Source organism: Homalodisca vitripennis, chromosome 1 (genome assembly GCF_021130785.1).
Source record: "Homalodisca vitripennis isolate AUS2020 chromosome 1, UT_GWSS_2.1, whole genome shotgun sequence".
In the NCBI taxonomy this organism is placed as follows: domain Eukaryota; kingdom Metazoa; phylum Arthropoda; class Insecta; order Hemiptera; family Cicadellidae; genus Homalodisca; species Homalodisca vitripennis.
This window is the reverse complement of record NC_060207.1, coordinates 205,651,628-205,667,081: the sequence shown is the minus strand read 5'-3', so window position 1 is coordinate 205,667,081 and position 15,454 is coordinate 205,651,628. Positions and strand designations below refer to the sequence as shown.

Genomic DNA, 15,454 nt, shown 5'->3' with positions numbered 1-15,454 from the left:
TTATTTGGGTAGTAATATTTTTTTTACTTCACACGGTATCGAAACGTTGCTAAGAAAATTAATAGACATCTTTAAATATGTTGAATTCACTCGTATACACTTATGTTTTCAATAATACTTGTCGTATTTAAAAAAATGGCGCATAAATAATTGAATACAAGGGTAGTTAAATTGTGAAAGAACTTTAAATTTAATTACAAATTTTAATCTACTGTAGCTAAATTCATATTTGCAATATAAGAAAGGGCAAGGCAACGTGTGTCTACGTGCATATACATTCTCCCCTCAAGCAACTACCCCCGTTGCTGTTGCCATCCCAACACTTTCTACGACATGCTTCGTTGTGTGCGGGTGTGTTTTCAGTGCAGACACGAGAACTCTGACCTAGAATACAAACACATAATGAATACAGATAACAGATTATGTAAATACATATACAGTGTGAGTTTAAAGAATGAATACACACTATTTAGTTTTTACAGTATCTATCCATACTTTTAGATACTCTCTTTCTCTCTCTCAAACTGTTACATAATTGTGAGAATTGTTTTTATAGAATGAAACAGTTGTTAAATTACAGCATATTGTCCTTAAATTTATGCAAATGATTTTTTAAGTGTCTGCCACATTCTAAGGACACCTATCCAGAACTATCCTATTCACTTCGAATTATATATATATATATATATATATATATATATATATATATATATATATATATATATATATATATATATATATACATATATATTATATATTTTTTTAGAAATAAAAAAGTGTGTCACTTTTTAATCTACAAAATAAAAAGTATGACGTAAGGTACACCATTGATACAATATTAAAATTAAAGTCAAATTGGTTTAAAACTACCAACAGTTTGACTTCAATTTTTAGTACTTATATATGAGTACAACTATGTACTCGTATATATACTACTCGTACAACTATTTTCACAACGCTAAACTCACTTACCTATATAAAATGTATGCCACAGCGGTAGTGATAGTTGCTGTAGAAAAGTTGGACCTACGGGGTGAATAAAGTACTTTACTTTTACTAACTAATTCATATTAACTAATTTAAAATGTTATTCAAAATATGTTTTTTTATCATTTCTAAAACAAAATATTTATTAATTGTTACAAATAGTAAAGGTAAGTAGAATTATCGACTTTTAATCGTTTATAAATTCAGATATTTGATATGTTATCAATATATCAAAAAATATGTACATTGTAAGATAAATAACTAAAATTATTAGCGTATAATGTAAACACTAATTTTGGTTTTTTCTTTTACTTAAAAACCGTTTACATATAAAAAATGGTAATAATCACGGGAAGCTCAGGAAAGTGTTCTGCATCAGTTTAGTAGGATAACTGTTTAGGTATGTTAACACAGGATTGTATATAATATCTTCATAGCAAAGACTCTTATATAGTGGCCCTTGCAATTTAAATTGATTTATATACTTTATTAGTCATCACGTGTTATTTTTGTGTTAGAATTGCATTCTATTAAAGTTAAAAGGAAACAATAATGTAGTATGTAATACAACTAGCTTCTCTCTATGAAGGCATATAAACTATTTTAGAATACATTGTCTGTATTATTAAATATTATAGTTTACCATTTTAAAATATTTATGTCGAATTTCCGTGTATTACATAAATATAAATATTTCAAACGTAAAAAGGCGACATATCGGTATTCGAATAATTATATTTTTTTGTAAGGATTTAATTTTCTATAAATATACCGTGTTTAAACACTATAATGTTTAAATGTATGTAAAATGTAATGAATAAAATAGCAAATAAATGAAAATACATTTTAACAAGGTTATAGAACGCTATAGAGAAAATATACAAATTTTGGATTGTCATAATAAATCAAAAGTCTACAAATTATTGAACATTTACGTAATTTTGTCGTAATTATTATGTAATTGCAATTAAAAAATCTGCGTTGTTTTTATCTTGTTTTTGTGAATATTTCACTAAATTACACTATGTATTTCCAAACTTAACGAATCACGAAAAATCTAAATTGTTCTGAGAAATTTTTTTCGATTTTTCTCTACGTATAAACATTTCTCGTACCCCAAAGAGTATTAAAAAGGAATGGTCCTACCATTCTCGAGATGAGCGCTTAGAAAAAACATAAAGCTCTTCATTTATGAGAACAGGTTTTCGTAACTTGTTTCATAAATTCAATCTATAGATTTAGAATTGTACATGATGTTATATTATACATATTGCACAGTGAGACTACTTCTTAGATATATATTTATTCAGAGTTGTACATAACGGAGATTGCAAGGTTATAACTGCATACATTCCCTAGTGAAATCAACGGGATTGAATAGCGGTACTGGGTCAAGTTAACTAAGACATTGTATTTTTAAGAACTCATACACGAAAACACGTTGTTTGTACAAACGTGGATTACTTTCATATGGATAAAATATCAAGGCTTATTTTTTTTAAATTTGGATCCTTAAATTTTGAATAGATTTTGAATACTCATATCTATACTGTTTAAAATAGTTTAAGCCTTAACCAATCACTGACCACGATAACATTATTTGCTTGTCTTTAAAAATTATACCTTCATATTTAGTTGTTCTAACTCTTGAATTGTTGAAAAAATGCTTAAACATTGACATGTATTTTGTTATATCTTCACTTTGTAGTAATTTGTTATAATTACATTAGACTTAACTGTAAACCAATTTAATAGTTTTCTGTTTGTTTTATGTTGTTTGGTTTATTTTGAGTTTGTATAGAAAAAGTTTGTAGAGTTTTCATATATGTTATTATATTCTATAAATGTATTTATAGTGTCTCTTTTGATTTGTGTATTTTTTTGCCTAAGTCATTTCCCGTGTTCAAGTTGTAATCACTTACTCGAAGCCAATCGTCAATTTGTGGGTTGGATATTTTCATGGTACAATAACCACAAGAAATAAAACTATAAAATACTCCAGTATTGGTAACATGCAACTGCAACACGCGATATCTCTTCCATTGAGTGACTAACGCGGTTTCATCAATGTGCAAACACTCAAGATAGAGGTACAAGAAAGTACTGACATTCATTATAAAATACTATTGTTGTTTCTAGTGTAAAATTAAGACAGAGCAAACAATAAAACATGAACCAAATAATTATGCGTGATATTACTCAGTAGCACAAACTTACGGAATCGCTATGAGCGTAACATTACTTCAAACACCTTAATAGATTAAACGTATTTGTATTGGAAACACTAGTTGAGCCAAAAAATAATTACAGTTATATTTTACGCTATAATAATAGTAATTTATTAACCGTCTTGCAAATCTCCGTACATCAACTTAACTGGTTTCATTTTTTATACGTAATAATGACACAAAAAACTATAAAGACGTTTAACAATATACTTTTACAATATACACGTTGTGTTTAATGGATAATGCTATTAAATAAATTACGGTTAGATTAAACTGGCACTTTAAAGACGCTAGTTTGAAAGTTCTTAAATGCCTTGTTTCAACACTACTTCCAGTTAAATTAAGTATGGAATGATGTGAAACTCATTCGAGTGGTCTGGAGAGGAAAGTCAAAATTTACAAGTCTGCAGTAATTGAATACTCAGAGTGGTCACATTTACATGTAAATAGAACGTTGTACAATTTATTATTTTAAGATTCTGAACGTAATAAATTACCTTAAATTTTTGTATTCTGACAAACCTTAATTTTACTTTCCTTACCTGGAGTTATCGGAGGTGAAATTGTATAAAACTAATGTATTTTACGTCGCTTTTCAACACTGCTGGCAGTTTCTTGGCGTCATTTGTCGTTTTGTAACCCACTGTGTTAGATTTATTATTGAACCACACTCATAAGCTTCGTATGTACTGTACTGAGGCCTCCGCAACTCAAATTCGGCATATCAGCGAAGAAACGCTGCCAGCAAGCAATCTTTTTGAATGAGTTTTCTCCCACTTCATCCCGCTTTACAGTAAAATCCTGCACAACGGATGATATAAAGCAATGAATTTATGAACAGTTTATATGATTTAAATGAATAATTTGCAAGTATAGCATATACGATATAGCAATAACACCTTTTGTTTGTTACATTGTTGACGCAGAATTCTAACTGACATTTATGATAAATCTTAACTTAACGCCTAACGTTATTGCAAACACAGATACAAATAACATTTTCCTTACAGCCGTCAATCCAGTAAATGTGGCATAAAACAAATCTTTATATTACTTATCTACAGTTTTGAAGGTCATCTGAGCTTTATTGAACTTCAGACTGTCTGCTCCAGTGTCACTGTTAGATTTCGATTCTACAAAATAGTAATAGCTCTGTACACGCTGGGAGTTATTGATTTGGGATATGTTGGATACTATTTGGCCCGAAGCCATGTCCACGGAGACTTTCAGGTCATCTGAGCTTTATTGACACCCAAACCAGTGTTTATGTTGGATTTCGATTGTACAAAATAGTAATAGCTCTGTACACGCTGGGAGTTATTGATTTGGGATATGTTGGATACTATTTGGCCCGAAGCCATGTCCACGGAGACTTTCAGGTCATCTGAGCTATATTGACACCCAAACCAGTGTTTATGTTGGATTTCGATTGTACAAAATAGTAATAGCTCTGTACACGCTGGGAGTTGTTGATTTGGGATATGTTGGATACTATTTGGCCCGAAGCCATGTCCACGGAGACTTTAAGGTCATCTGAGCTTTATTGACACCCAAACCAGTGTTTATGTTGGATTTCGATTGTACAAAATAGTAATAGCTCTGTACACGCCCGAAGCCATGTCCACGGAGACTTTCAGGTCATCTGAGCTTTATTGACACCCAAACCAGTGTTTATGTTGGATTTCGATTGTACAAAATAGTAATAGCTCTGTACACGCTGGGAGTTATTGATTTGGGATATGTTGGATACTATTTGGCCCGAAGCCATGTCCACGGAGACTTTCAGGTCATCTGAGCTATATTGACACCCAAACCAGTGTTTATGTTGGATTTCGATTGTACAAAATAGTAATAGCTCTGTACACGCTGGGAGTTGTTGATTTGGGATATGTTGGATACTATTTGGCCCGAAGCCATGTCCACGGAGACTTTAAGGTCATCTGAGCTTTATTGACACCCAAACCAGTGTTTATGTTGGATTTCGATTGTACAAAATAGTAATAGCTCTGTACACGCCCGAAGCCATGTCCAAGGAGACTTTCAGGTCATCTGAGCTTTATTGACACCCAAACCAGTGTTTATGTTGGATTTCGATTGTACAAAATAGTAATAGCTCTGTACACCTTGGGAGTTATTGATTTGGGATATGTTGGATACTATTTGGCCCGAAGCCATGTCCACGGAGACTCTCAGGTCATCTGAGCTTTATTGACACCCAAACCAGTGTTTATGTTGAATTTCGATTGTACAAAATAGTAATAGCTCTGTACACGCCCGAAGCCATGTCCACGGAGACTTTCAGGTCATCTGAGCTTTATTGACACCCAAACCAGTGTTTATGTTGGATTTCGATTGTACAAAATAGTAATAGCTCTGTACACGCTGGGAGTTATTGATTTGGGATATGTTGGATACTATTTGGCCCGAAGCCATGTCCACGGAGACTTTTAGGTCATCTGAGCTTTATTGACACCCAAACCAGTGTTTATGTTGGATTTCGATTGTACAAAATAGTAATAGCTCTGTACACGCTGGGAGTTATTGATTTGGGATATGTTGGATACTATTTGGCCCGAAGCCATGTCCACGGAGACTTTCAGGTCATCTGAGCTTTATTGACACCCAAACCAGTGTTTATGTTGGATTTCGATTGTACAAAATAGTAATAGCTCTGTACACGCTGGGAGTTATTGATTTGGGATATGTTGGATACTATTTGGCCCGAAGCTATGTCCACGGAGACTTTCAGGTCATCTGAGTTTTATTGACACACAAATTAGTGTTTTATGTTGGATTTCGATTGTACAAATACCTTATTTTTAGAAATCTTAAAACAAATCGATAAAACAGACGTTTTTAAGTTTAGTAAGGTACCTTATTTACCGTTATTCCAATAATATTCTATGAATAAATAATAGCAGCAAAAAATATGTACCATTGTTATCTAAAAAGTTAAGAAGCCAACAAGTATTTATTTATCATACTCATGACATAATTTCCTATGTTCAGTACATCGAGAATAAAATTAATTAACATAATTACACAGTTTTACTCTTTAATATATTTCTTTAAGTGAAACTGTTCTAATTACACGTCTCACATGATAACTGCAAGTTCGTGTTGTAATATTAAATATTTTTCCTTTACCAAAATAGGCTTCATAGCAGTATTTAGTTCTATTAATCGGAACTTGGTGAAACTGATAGAAAATTGTTTATATTATCATTATGTCTCGGATGGACTTACAGTTACAACAAGAAATGAACAAAATTTATCGTCACATCATGAAAACAGTCTTCCTTACAAGAATCCAAGATGTAAGTAGAAATTATACAATTTAGTAAATAACCTGGTAATGAAGTTTCATGTTAGGGGAATCATTACAATCAAGAGCACACATGTAAGAGAACGATATACAAGATAGTACTACTCCAGACCGCGTGTCACGTGACAAAATTTGATGAGACTGTATGGAAATGTTCAAGTTTGTAGCTCGTTTCATTCTAATATTTAGACTGCGTGTGTTATTATTTTATATGATTATATTCAGTTTATTCCCAAATGTATTACTTTTGCGGATTTCTCGTTGCCATCATGGTTTCCTCTAATAACAATGTACAAATTTTCGTTACGGCCAGCCAAGACCCATGGTGTAACATACATATTCTATAGGTCAATGCATTCTCTAGATAACGTGTGGACTGAGAGGCTGATAAACAGAAATAAGCCCCTCAAGGCATCGCTAGGCTCAACCAACAGACAGAGCCCTTTAAACAATGTTCTCTCATTAGGAATTTGTCACAATTAATAGAAATATATGCCCTCAGGAAAATTTGAGAACTACCTAGAAAATATAACAATCAGTTAAGTTAGAAGCCATAGTTAATTTAAATGCGTTACTATTTCTACTTTAGTCTTAAAAGGGTTACGAGGGTTTTATTGTATGATTGTATTATTCTGGTCTATTATATCTGGGCCTAACATATAAAACAATCTGATCAATGACATAGAATTTATGCAAAAAGGCAGCTAATGAGTTGATTAGTATGATGGGTATGTTAAGGCTGTACAGCAAATTAATTTTAAACACGTAAGGTCAAATACCCGAATCTGCTTCTGAGTGGCCAAAATCATGCTATTCTTTGAAGAAGGAAATAACGAACATGAATAGGATATGTTTAGGCCCAAAATATATAATATTTTTACTAAAGAAATCATCTGCATACTATTTGCGAGTTGGTTGGATTACTCCACCGATATTTGGTCGAATGAGCAAAACCTCAATATATTTTTTATTAATAGGGTCTTTGGTCCAACGAACCATGTGGTATAACATGGGATAATGGACATTGAGGATTGAACAACATGAAAAGTAAGATTAACCCTCTAACTGTTGTTCATCAAAATTTTGATGAAAACAACCCATTGTTGATTGTTGTTCGTCAAAACTTTGATGAACAAACATTCCCTTGCATAATCACTCATTACAGTATACTCCGGCAACGTATCGATTCGATTCATGCACCATTGGATTCGGGGAAAAAAGCCTAAGGATTACTATAGTTTTATTCCTCTTTGTATTGTAGTTGCAACGTACCAAGTTCGTAGTTTGGAACGTAAAAGAAGATGATGCAATTCATTGTGACCGCCATGTTGTTGATGTGACGAGTCGTGTTTATTAGTAAGTTTTAGTAGGTTTATTTGTGTTTTAGTGTTGTGTTTAGTGTGTGGTGAATTGTTAAATATTGCAGTAGTGCAAATAAATATATTTTAGAATAAATAAATTTCTCGAAAATTTGTCGCAAAAGTTTTGAGTAATGACAAAATGAAACTTTTTTCGACTCTTCAAATAAAAAAAAAAATGTAAATTTTGAATTTCATGGAAAAAAAATATTTATTAAACATTTTTTTAAGGCCAAATTTAAATACTAATATTATTATATGTTTAATTCTGAACAAAAAAATATATACTTCTATATATATTACTTTTAATTTATATTTTTAATACATTTTTTAAAAAAACCCTTGCACGAAGCTCGAAAACATGCCGCCACTACAGGAAAAAATGACTGCCAGTTGGAGGGTTAAGTTTACACCTAATTCTGCGTGTTGAATGTATTTGGACTGCCAGTCTTAAATACACTACAATATATTATCCAGCTGCTCTTACCGGATAAAGAGGTTTGAAGAGAGTAGATACCACTTGGATTGATCCAGCGACATTCAATTCACCACTCCTTGTGAGACCCTTCTTATGTACATCTACAATGTTCATTATCATGATGTTTAAAAAGATGCATATGATTTTGATTACTGTTTAAAATATTCCAACTTCCCAACAACCCTTACAACTCTTACAACTACCCATTTTGGGTAGAAGTAGCAGACTTTTAACAGTATCCAGATTGTGTGACACTCATTTAAAGGCTTAGGTGAAATAAAACTAATCATGCAAATAAAAGCATCTGAGGATTTTAACACAAGGTATACTCTCTCACCATACTCTACTAATTAGCTGAGTAGAGTATGGTAGTTTATATTACTATTATTATTGTTCCTTAGGGTTTGTATCGTGTAGAACTTAAAATATGATAATATAGTCAAATTTATTTTTAATACCTTCTATGCCCTCCTTTTTAGACTCACAAAAGCACTGTTTAATTTCCCAAGAGGAATTTCATTCTCATACAAATACTGGTTGTTAGCTTGTAGAATGCTGACTGGCTCCGAACTCCTAGCTTTTAATAGCTACAGGACACTTTGATTAAAACAGTGTGCACAAAAATTGTGTTGTATTTTATATTCAAAACCTAAAAAAGACTATACATACCTAAGGAAGTTTTACCTTACAAAGCACCAAAAGTTTATCTACTGCTTAATTATCAGCTGAATTGTAACGTGAGTTATGAATAGTGGTAAGACAGCGCCATAAAGCTTTCAACCAACACCGCGCTAATTACATCTCGGCTTTCAAGATTGATGTCTCTTTCATCAATAATGACAACTCATACCAATCTGGAATAATTGTTCAGTGATAGTCTAATATGAGCATCTGAAACTACTAATGGAAATGTCTAAAACCGTAAATATGTGTGTGTCAATAGCCATGTATTTATTTAATAAAATCTTAAAGCCCACAGAAGTAAAAAAAGTTCCCATATACTGTGAAAAAACATTTCGCACTGAAGTATATCGGCTTCATTTTGGTAATCCACATTCGAATTCTAATGTCACTGAACAGTCCAACAGAAAGTTAATATGTGTAACTTAGCGCAAAGTGCGCTGAAAATAAAACACAGCAGCGTCCGTTTGATAAATCGTTTGGTCAACTTTTCCAATTTAAACTTTTAATTTAACCGAGTGTTTCATAAAATGCATTGTGGTTGCATTAAAATGCATAATTTATGAATATCTCTTTACACATTTTCAACATCTAATTACTACATATAATATAGTAAATGAAAATAAAACTTCTAATGATATTTTTACTTAATTAAAAGACATTTACTAAACAATTTATAGCATACCAGGTTTATAAAAATACCTTGCTCAGAAGATGTTATTTTCTGTATTATAGACATTTTTAGAACAAACCCTTGTTTCGAAACTTTGATATTTTATTGAAATAGTGCACATGGAAGTAAGCTGCAATTTAGTATCGTCGAATACTTTAATTCCACATGTTAGTCTCTATAAACAGGTATGAGTTATATAGCATTTAAAAAAGCCCAAGCGATTAGGCCTTAGATAAAACATACTGTAACATCACTGTGAAAAATATTTCATATGGTTAAGTTATAATGTTAAATGTCTCATGCACTAATTGGGAAGGAGTAAGTGATAATTGTTAAGGTTAATTTAGACTCAAGCTGCGAGGGTTGACGAGACGGAGGGATGATCCAGAAGATTATTGTTTTATGCATAATCAATTCAAGGCTATAGACTGACGAGATGGTTGACGAAATGGAGGGATGATACAGATGATCATGGATTTATGTGTAAGTTATTCAGGACTACCAACTCACGAGATAGACGACGAGGCGGAGGGATAATCTAGACGATCATGGCTTTACGCTAATTCTGACGATATAGTTGACGAGATGGTTGACGAGACGTAGATGTTCATGGCTTGACACATATGTAATTTAAAACCAATGGCTGGGAGGACGGTTGACGGGACCGAGAAATTATCCAGAAGTGACGCGAAAGCAGTTCAGAGCTATTTATCTTCAACACTATAGTAAGAAATTAAATTATCCAACGCTCATTTTTTCCTAAATATAGATTTATGATAGGCTCTCCAAATGAAACATGGTAAAAGTACGCCACACCACGTGTCGCTTAACAGGCTTCGGATAATTTAATTTTAATTTTAAATTACATAGATGATTTCTTTATTTAGATATGGAAGACGACGGACAAACATACGGAAAATAACTATTTACATCCCCTTCAAACAAAAGAGAAATTGCTAGGTGATGAATTTAACTACACTCTGCCTAATTCCATGGTTGTGTATCATCGTCATACTACTTTTCATTCATGTATATGTAGAAATTAAGTATCACGCACAATTTCAAGTAAACAAATTTCATTTTGCAGGGAGATACCTTACCACGTGATCCATTTAAAAAGTTTTCATTATATTGTGTTTATATTCAATGTATTGTACATTATCAGTATTTAAAATATTAAAGACTACACAAAAAATCGCCATAAAATGGTTATTTATGTATTGGGATAGTTGTGTTGATTATCACATATTAAAATCTCTTACAAGTATAGTGGGTTTATTTTAAAATTTATTTATTCTGCTAATTCATAGTCGTCATAATGGTTCCTGTAAGACCAATCTAAAATTAATCTTACACAAAATCCCAGCGCCATCATGGAACCTCAGTGTTTTTTCATATAAGAATAAACCTTCATGCACAATTAGAAGCCTATAGATCAGTACATTTTTTTGGTAAAGTGCGGACAAATAGACAGATAAAAATATAATCATTTTAGTTTCGAGTAATAGACTTTGCTGATGCTCAGCCAACGAAATGTTAATAATTTACTAAATAAGCAAGTTTATAATATTATTCTATATTTATTAAACGGACAAAGAACCAAAATAAATTGACAAATCAACTAGTCTATTTCGCTTTTACATCACATTCTACAAATAACAGTGGGGTTGGAAGGAAATCAATTAGGAATTTAAATTTGCTACTTTTATTCAGTACATGTAATATTGTTTCCTATGTATTTAGATTTTCTTTTTCTAAATAATTTCTTGTGATCAAACGTAAGTTGAACTTGGGTCTAATAACATAACAAATTATGGAACTGTGTTCTACAATTCGATCATAAATTATCTTAAACATCAAAATTAAAAAAAAATACTACATCATACAATAACTTTTATCATGAATTGAACAATTGCGTAAATTAATATTTCACATAAATCAAAACTGCTTGAACGAATAGAAATTATCTCGTAGTTAAAGTTTAACAAGAAATAACACGCGATCGGTGACAAGGGTCTTTGATTAAACGATGTACAACCGGAGCCAATTAAACGGCCGATCAAACTTTGGTTGTACTGTGTAATGGCTTGTACATGGGTTAGAGTACAAGCATGCGTTGATTGTAGTGTTGTTGAAAGATATTGTCTTTGTGAAACTTCTGATATTTAAAATAATATAGGAATAAGGAAGGGTCTCAAGGCGTTATTTATTTATTCCAAGTCAAATTTATCACCTGTCTGTTATATTCTCTATTTAAATAATTTCATTCATTAGGAAATGTCCGTCAATATATGAGAGAGAATAATCTATAATTATTTAAAAGTATAACATAACTAAGGCCTTTTTAAATAAATCTACAACTTATGGAAATATTCTTTCATGTGGTGCAATCGGGTTTCAGTTCGAACAATTCTTTTACGATTAAAATAAAATGTTCGTTGCAATTTTCAAGACAACTAATATATACTGTTTCTGAAAGACAAAAGAGTTGATAATCCACGAGGATTGGCAGATATTTGAAACAAAACCTTATAATTAGAACCAAACAAAATATCTTGAACAAAAGGATATTAATCATGTACATATTATTAGTTAAATATAACTGGAAGGAATTTAATGTTTATATTTCATTTATAGAATAATTTTTGGCATTTATTTAACACTAAAATCATTAAAACACTGTTCATACTCTTAAAATACATATTTTTACTGATTATAAACCTATGTATATATATATATATATATATATATATATATTTTACATATGTTTATACTGTATTGTATAATTATACATATATACATAACATAATATTGCTATCGTCAGCCTTGTTGTTTTGGCTTGATTACTAAACATATATTTAAATGCCTGTAATTTCTGATTAGGTGTTAAGGATACTTTTTACTTTTCATGCCATCAGACGTCACACTATGTATGCCAACATATGATATAAATAAAACGAATTCCAAGTATTGATAGTTTTCAAACATTAATATTTTAACTGACTACGACTATTCACTTCCACTTTGAGGTTATACTTAGGACAAAGTAAAACATTGGTTTCTTGAAGTCCTTAAAATTGGGGAACTTGCCATTATTTATTATGTATAACAAGTTCTTAACTGAGTTGAAGCCACAAATAAAACGTCAGGATGAAAAGGCACAACTAGTGGAAAACTAAATAAAAGTGTGTTATCAATTTATTTATAACGGAAAAACTGTTTTTATATTAATCGAAAAAAACTAGATAACAACTACAAATAAAATTTAAATTGTATATATAATACACTTCAAGGAAGTATAATGAAGACATTTTGAAAGATTAAGGCTTTAAACACATACTGTTACGTCAATATTTCCGAAGTTCTGTCAATAATTTTCACTTTGATAGATTAACTGCTTCTCCCCGTAGATCTTTGTCTGTGGTCACAAGGACAGTGGTAACTGGATATACAGGTACATGCTAGATTGATTAGTAATACAAGAGAGGCGTTTGTCTCCTTTCTTGTTTTGGAGTGTTTGTGTTCAGATTAAGGACTTCTGTCACTCTATGATTAATCACTTGCAATTTTATTTTATTTTTGATCGGTTTGTATACTTTCTTTACAGTGATATATTTTCTAGTGATCCTACCTTGACCAGTTTCTGCTAAAGCTTGAGAAACTAATTAGGTTATTCCCTATTTCCACCTACTTACTTAGTTTTCGATTTCAATAGTTCGTGAATTCAATACAAAATGAATAAGTAATCAGTTTTAATTAAACCTAATGGAGGTTTTGCTAACAATATGTAATTGAGCAATTGTTTTCGCATATGGTTAATACATTTTATATATGTTTTCTTAACCTACACCCTATTTTTTTAACTTTACTAGGAAAATGTAAACTATGAAAAAGTTATAAAACAAAAGTTAGTGCTGCTACCTTTAAGCAAATGCTATCAAAAGTAATGATTAAAAGTGTTTTCATAGCTTTTTAGATAAACAAGAAAATCTAGGAAGTGGTTACTAATTTATAGTAAAGTGGTTTCCTTATTCATTTAAACTCTAAATAATTAAACAATATAATTTAGATAGGGTAATTATATTCCAGAAAAGTGACGGTGCCATTTTCCGTCTGAAAGAACAGAACTTTCTTCAAAGCCAATAACCCAGTTATCGGAACTTAAAAGGGCTTTATAGTAAATGGATTTGAGTGAAATGAAGGGTGAAATAAGAAGTAAATAGAATTTATTAATAATTTAAATCTTTAAAAAGTTGTTTGGTGACATAAAATTTTATCATACACAACGAACATACCAATTGTGGTTAAAATTTATCCACCAACAAGGTGTGCAAGTGAATATACATATGACAGATTTGGTTTTCCATCAACTTCTGTCAGAAGGAACTAAAAGTCATTATTAGTTAACCTTTACTATATACACGTTCATGCAATTATGTTTACAATATAAGCGAATGCAATTATACTTGTACATAAAACAGTTGTTTACTGTTTACTTCACAATTTTGGCTTCAAAGCCGGCTGTGGACACTCCATGAATATTATTTGTAATATAGAATATATAAGTAAATTTTGGCTAAAACAGAACCAACTACAAGGTATTCAGAATAATTGTACATACTATGTATTTGATACTTTGTCTGAGTATATATATATATATATATATATATATATATATATATATATATATCTGCCTGCTAGTAGGATGTGAGTATACAGGGTGATTCATGAAGTTCTCCCCCCACTTCTACAGCACATTTTACTAGTAAAAATAATGAAAAAATTTTATGTAAACATAGGTCCGAAAACGCTTCGTTAGCGAGTTACAGCTAGCGAAAGATTTCGCCTGAATTCCTGGGTAAAGAGTAAAATAAAGCCATACTGAACTTTTTGAAAGGTTAATTAAGTAAGAAATATCGTGGATTCTTATGTATTTGTACCTGATAAAGCTAATAAAATAGGTTTCAGAACTGTACCTGTAGTAGTTTTTTGAGGGATTCAGGGTTAAATGCAAAAAATTGGGGCACGAAACAATGTTTTTTTTAAGTTTGATGTACAATAACTTTGTTAAATTGGTAATAAATACATAAAATCAACAAACGTTAATTGTAGAGAATTTAATTCTGAGAAAATTGATATAATCAAAGTCTAAAAAAAAAAAACAGGAATAAGTACAAAAAATCGATTTTATTCAGTATAATGCATTACTAGCTGTAAAGAAATACCGTACGGTATTAGTTAAAATAAAACAAAAACAAAATGTTTGTTCCTTAATGATGAGATAAATTGAGAAAACAAGATTAACTGTTAAATAAATTTGTTTGTAAATAAAAATATCATGTTTTATTACGTTGAATGTTTTTTAATAAAAATTTACATCAAATGTTCGAAAATAAATTAAGCAAACATTTTCCCATTATTGTTTACTAATCATCTAAATGCAGTTTTTTGTTTTATTAATTTCTAAGTTGGTAACGCACGAATAACAGCTGATCAACAATGGTATTCTGTACTGTTACGTTAGAACTGTGTATTAGTGGTGTTTTGCAAGCTACAGGAGGAGATCGGGTTCTGTGAATCGTGTTATTAAATGCAATATTTCTGTGAGTTATAATTCGATTGTTTATTCAGCGAAAAAATGCCTTACTTATTTACATCAGAGGAATACGCTGATATGGTTTTTATTTTGGGTTACTGTAATGGTAATGCTAGAGCTGCTGTAGA

At 31.0% G+C, this 15,454-nt stretch overlaps 1 long non-coding RNA gene across 1 annotated transcript; it reads right to left on the bottom strand.

The window, feature by feature from the left end:
• Positions 1–227: 227 nt before the first annotated feature.
• Positions 228–10,434, bottom strand: LOC124356097. The gene is made up of 3 exons (XR_006921797.1): positions 10,241–10,434; positions 973–1,026; positions 228–384 (listed from the first exon to the last, which is right to left on the bottom strand). It is a non-coding gene; the product is annotated as an uncharacterized LOC124356097 (long non-coding RNA).
• Between the last annotated feature and the right edge of the window lie 5,020 nt (positions 10,435–15,454).